We start from the raw sequence: 6796 nt of genomic DNA, 5'->3' as shown, positions 1-6796 counted from the left end.
CCCGCGATTTATACACAATCACTCACTCATACACACGAGCATCTATTTCTTTTCTTTTTTTCTCGACTAAGAGAAGTACACAATTAGAATAAATAATAATAATAATAATAATGTATAAGTATAATATGATTCTTATGAATTTAATTTTTCTTTTCTCGTTCTTTAAGAGTAAAATAAATTAATTGTTTTAATATGAGGCCTAATACTCTTTAATTTATAACCTGTTCTCACTCATTCCCATAAACCAAGATCGCACAAGGTCCCATCCTGCGCAAAAGAGATTAAATTCTCTTGCCGAAAAGGGACCACCGAGCGAACGGCCCTTTAAATAGAGTAAGAGCGACCCTTGCGGTCGTTGACCTATTTGGGCCCAGACGTTCATTCAGGTCAAACAGACGGATTGTCTGCCGTCGTTCGAGATAAATTTAGTTACGTCCTTCCTTTCGACTCTTCCTTCGTTGAGTCTGGACGTAACAGATGCAACAATCATTTCTGCTTTTGGATTGTGTATCCGTTTTAGACGATTATATTCAATAATAGCTTTATCGTCAGCTTTATATTCAATAATAGCTTTATCGTCAGCTTTATATTCAATAATAGCTTTATCGTCAGCTTTATATTCAATAATAGCTTTATCGTTAGCTATTACTCTTGAAGGATCGAAGTTAATTAAATGTACTTCTTCTAGAGATGTTACTCGCGACAAGGCAACATAAATTTGACCACAACTAAATATAGAGTTGCCAATGTCCATAATAGCATTTTGTAAACTTAATCCTTGGCTTTTATGAATAGTAATGCCATAACTTAAAGATAATGGAAATTGTTTTCGAATAACATACGCTCTACCCAACACCAGAAATTTAACCCTTACTCTTTCAATTTCATATTCTAAACTTGATGGTAAAAGAAGTTTAATCTTTTCTACGTCATCAGTAGACGTTTCTCATACAATTGAAATCACTTTAGCAATTGTACCGTTTACAAGACCCAAACTAGCATCAATATTACGCCGAATCATAACTTTTGCTCCAATTTTAATTGTAATTTGTTTTGAAAGTCCAGCTGTTCGTGAACTATCATCATCGTTATTTGACAATACTTTTAATACTTTCTTTTTTACATATGGAATACAGTCAATCGTATCTTCAGCAATTAATAATATTTCTTTGGTAACAATGCGACTTAACATTGCATCATTAAGGACATTACACATATTACAAGTAGGCAATAAACAGTGTCCGATGGTAAACTGTCAATAAAATCACATAATTCATTCAATCTAGATTCGAAAGAATCAGCTTTGAAAGATATTTTTCTACTTTCTAGAATTTTACAATCAGATTTTGTCGCTAAACCAATACGAATTCGAGACAATAATTCACGGTAAGAATTATCTCCTTGCTGACGCATATTGATTGTCAATTCATCGTAGTCAAATAATGTAGTCCATAAATTAATAGCATTTAAGGAACCAAGATGTTTAGCAATTTTTTGATCTGATAAATGCATAAAGATAAGATCTTCGTGTACAGGAGGTAATTGAAGCAAGTCTCCGAATAAAAGAATATGCTTTCGACCAAACCAACCATCATCGCAATCATTAGTGTCAAATATCTCAGACAATCGAAGATGTATATACATTAAAGTCAAATTAGATATCATTGACACTTCATCAATGACAAAAAGAATAACATCTTTAAGATCTGCTCGCAAAACTTTCAATACATGATCAGATAGTTGTTTATACTTAGGAGTATGACCATGTTCAACGGGTAATTGAAGCAATCTATGAACTGTCAAACCATCTATATTAAATGCTGCTACACCAGTAGCTGCTGCTACAGCAGTATCTTTGTTGATATTTTGTTTTATCCAGCATTTAATAGTCTTGATTAAGAAACTTTTTCCAGTACCACCTTCTCCGCTAACATATAATCGTAATACTGATCTATCGGACTTTACAGCATTAATAACTTTATCAAATACTCGTTTTTGATGCGTATTTAATTTTACTATCATTTCAGATACATCAATTTCTCGAATTATTCTATCACCAAGATCTTTAAAATCTTGCATTGCTTCACCAGCCTCTATATTCTGAATACCTATCGCATTTTCAGGATCATCCTGAGATTGCTCTTTTTGTAAATCGTCATTTAAGCATTGCTGAACTAACTGTTTTGCAGTTTCAAATGCTTTTTGCAATTCTTCTAATCTTTCATGATATTGCAACGCTTCTACAAGATGCAGTTTTATTTTATGAAACGATTCGGCATAGGTATCGCATTCATTTTTAAGATCCTTTAATTTTCGCCATGGTTTAAACATAAGCAATAACGCAAAGAAATAATTTTCCGGCTGTGTATTAACATCATATCTATAATGATTAATAAGATATCCACGCTTTCGTCGATTAAGATAACAACCATTACCTATTTTATAATATTCAGTATTTTTATTTTTCGGTTTGATCTTCGAAATATCATACCATTGTGCAAATTCATAAAGAGATGTATTTTCCAATTCATTTGGTCTATATGGATAACGATCATCTATCAAAGATGGATAAAATATATCTGTAGATTTAGCATCAAGAGTTTCAATTTCTCCGGGTTTTTTTAATTTTCTATATCGTATTTGATTAACATCTAACTATTTGATGGTTGTATTTCGATCAGTTCCATACAACGAAATACTTAACAATGTATCAGCAGCTTCGAGAGCTCCACATTCTCTATTATTCGTAAATCGCAGAACAATATTCCAAAGATAACTCCCTAATGATTTGCTTTTATTATCCTTACTATTAAGAATAGTCTCAGATAATTCACTTTTTCCCGCTTTATTCATATATTTAGTAACATACCAGGTAAGCAGCGACGATTTTTCACCAATAAATTGTATATCCATATTACCTTCCCATGCTGGAAGACGAACAGGATTATAATCATTTATATTCACTTCATTATCCGTTCGAGGAATATCATAAAGTCTACTTTTATGTTTCAATTGTTTTCCGGCTATCGAAGTTGCCACATCTCTCATATTTAAAGTTTCAGTAACGGGACGAGGAAATCCAAAACGACATCGACGAATAACTTTACGTCCTACTTTTTTAGATCGAAGACAATAATCGTTATGTATGTGTCGCTGATGCGTATCAACACGCCTGTATAATAATGGCGAAATATTTTTATTCGGCATTTTGCAGCTTATATGTTGTAAAATAAATTTGGAGACCTCTTCCATAGTAGATTCATCGAAAATCGGTGCATTTTTAATCCAAATTAATAAGTGAAAATGTTGTATACCTCTACCTTGATATTCTCGTCGCCAAAAATAGTGCGTTACTTCTCCAATTGGATGATCTTTGGACTTGATAAAGTCAAGCATTGCTCGAAACTTATTATCGAGAAACCTGGATGTTGATATTGGATCTCTAGCAATGAGTACACTAACGCATAAGGAAGTGTCATGCCATCCATTTACTTCACGAATATATTCACCTAAATCTTCCCATAACCACTCACTTGGACTTAGTGTTAAAAACCATGTCGCAGGTCCATAATGCTGCGTCATACAATTTAAATCGTTTCTCGGTTTACGCCAATACTGCTCGGTATTTCGAAGTGTGGCAAATATTGTACTCAAATTAGATTCTAACAATTCTTTCGATATTGCGTCTAAATATTCTGCAGCTGTATAACGAACTCGTGGATTAATTACATTCATTTTATGATAAATTCCACGACTTAATTGACGCATATTTGCATCGTTTAATAAATAAAATAAGTATTGTTGATTTAATCTATATTGTGGATGTTTAGATGTCAAACGACATTTAATAAATTCATGATTATGAAGTTTGACTTGTCTAGTCTCACGTTGTCCATTAATACCAAAAGAATATAAATCTGGAAAACACAGTAAATCTAAATAAACTCACGATTATCCAAAGGCAAATCCTGAATTTTTAACATTTGATATAAGGCTGTCGCAGATTTATTTGCTTTCTTTTCATACAAGGGATGGATAGTATATTGTTCGTAATAGCCATCATTTTCATCATTAATAACTTGAGTTAACATTGCTTTCTGTTGGCCTTCTAATATATCATTTTTGATCTCTTCTATTGGATCATCATTTAATAGTTTAGTCTCATCAGCCAATGTCACTTCTGTATCATTTTCTATCTCTTCCATTTGGAATTCAGAATTTTGTAATTTTGGTAAACGTAAATCATTGTGATTATTAGGTAATGTAATTTCAGAGTATAAAGCATTGTTATGCTTTAACCATGTTAAAGCGTCAAATATTTTTCTAACATCTTTTCTAACATCAACTATCTCTTCCCAAATAATCTTAGATTTTGTCGGGATTCCTCTAACTAAAATATATAATTCGTGATTATCATTTATTGGATCAATAGTAGAACATACTTTAATTAATGTCTCTTGTAACGGAAGTGGTAAATGAAATGTTCTACCTTTAACTTTTGGTATCATTTGTCTTTGAGGCAACTTTTTATTCAAAACAGTTCCCACTTTGACGACAGTTTGAAACGCTTTAGCTCTCTGTATAAGAATTTTTTCGAATGTATTAAGAGATGAAATTACTTCGGGCACCTTATTTGTAAAGAGATTATTTAAGACGCAGTATGCAGGCATTAAGCCCTTACGAAATTTGCTTACACAATAATTACATATATATTCCGCATTAATTTTTTGTTGTTGAACATACGTCATTAAATCTCTCCAAATTTGAATACGTATTTGTGCCTGAAAACTATTGACGTTAGAAACATTTTTTTTATAACACAATCTCTCGCATGATACGCAAACATGTCGTGGTGTATCCATTGAACGTTTAGTTAAGACTTTAAATGCTTTACGATATTTAGAAATAATATCATCATCGCTCAGAATTGTATCAGTCTGTTGATGTTTGTACGTATCTGCTTTTTCTTGTGTAGAAGTCACAATTTCATTCAATGCGTTCAAATCAGTGTCAGCTAATGCTTTATCCAGATTTTCCATCTTTCGATAAAAAACTGTCAGTTGATAAATTAACCGCCTAATATATCTTACTTTTGGAAAATGAGGCGATAATAATATAACTGGAAGAAACATTCCTTTACAAAATGTTAAATCAATATGACAACTACGCGTATGACCCAATTTCTCATTTGAGGTTTTCATAGTACATTCATGAATGTTTTGTATCAATTTTGGTACATTCTTTAAAGTACATCTATCTATAGTTTGCAGGAACTTTTGATAACAATCAATTAAAGACGGATCAATTTTATATGAAATATTGCATGACCACGATTTTTTTTTTCGTGATTCTTCTATTAATGGTAATATATTCACAATTTGTCCTTTCGTATTTATTATCAAAGATTTCGATGAAGTTACATTTTTTATTAACGGTAATACATCCAGAACTTCTTCTTTCGTATTCAAAGGTTTCAATGGAGCAACATTATGATACGTAGAATCATCAGAATGAAATAATTTTCAGATGAGGCTGTATGTCTAGAATCGCCACATAACGCAGTTAATTTGTCTTCAATTGTAGAACAATCTGCGACAAGAGTCAAGTATGTTTCTGATTTTTTTTAAATTAAACTTAACATTTTGTATATATTGCGAATATAATTCTTTCTAATATACATGCACCAACGTACAATTTTTTCTGCTTTTAATCGTTTCTCAATATGACCTTTAATATTGATTTTTTAAATAATATTTTTTATAAATATTTCTGAAGAATTACGAAGTTTTATAGTATTTTTCGACCAGAATTGTTGATACTTTTTAGTTATTTTTTTTAGCAATTTTTACAATATTGCAATTTTTTATTTTAAGTGTAGATTTTGTCTTCATTTTATTTTGCCTTTTTCTCTGATAATATCGCTTATTATAAAGCCATTTATGATTAGAATCCAATCTTTTTTGTCTAGCTCGTTCATGTTCAAAATTTATTGAATAACGCATACGCTTTTGTACGCGTCTATTCTCTAAATCTTGTTTATATCGATCTTTAATGCGTTCATTTTCTAAGTTCCGTTGATATCGATTGCGCTTTTTAACGCGATTATCTTCTAAATTTCGTTTATATCGATCGCACTGTTTAGCGCGATTATTTTCTAAATTTCGTCTATATCGAACGAGCTTTTTAGCGCGATTATTTTCTAAATTTTGTCTATATCGATCGAGCTGTTTAGCGCGATTATTTTCTAAATTTCGTCTATATCGATCGAGCTGTTTAGCGCGATTATTTTCTAAATTTCGTCTATATCGAACGAGCTTTTTAACGCGATTATCTTTTAAATTGTGTTTATATCGATCGCGCTTTTTACTGCGATTATCTTCTAAATTTTGTCTATATCGATCTCGTTGTTTAGCGCGATTATTTTTTAAGTTTTGTCTATAACAATTGCGCTGTTTCGCGCGTCTATCTTCTAATCTCTGTTTGTACAAATCATGCTGTTCTGTACAATTATTCTCTAAATTAGTTTCTTCATAAATATCATTGTTTGTTTTTATGAAATCTTTTGGAGTGCTTTCCGTTATTAGTTGTAATTGATTATTACTTATTTCTTTTTTATCATGCTGTTCTGTACAATTATTCTCTAAATTAGTTTTTTCATAAATATCATTGTTTGTTTTCATGAAATCTTTTGGAGTGCTTTCCGTTATTAGTTGTAATTGATTATTACTAATTTCTTTCTTAGATTGGTAAATACGCTTTTTTTTTAAACGATTCAATTGTTGTTGTTTTGTCTCAC

At 31.2% G+C, this 6796-nt stretch overlaps 1 pseudogene; it reads right to left on the bottom strand.

The window, feature by feature from the left end:
* Positions 1-946: 946 nt before the first annotated feature.
* On the bottom strand, positions 947-4862 carry LOC145943457 (uncharacterized; annotated as a pseudogene).
* Positions 4863-6796: the final 1934 nt, after the last annotated feature.

Source organism: Prenolepis imparis, unplaced genomic scaffold, assembly GCF_030444845.1.
Source record: "Prenolepis imparis isolate NDT839.2.m4 unplaced genomic scaffold, iyPreImpa1.0 SCAF_12, whole genome shotgun sequence".
Taxonomy (NCBI): Eukaryota; Metazoa; Arthropoda; class Insecta; order Hymenoptera; family Formicidae; genus Prenolepis; species Prenolepis imparis.
This window is presented reverse-complemented; position numbering and strand designations above follow the sequence as displayed.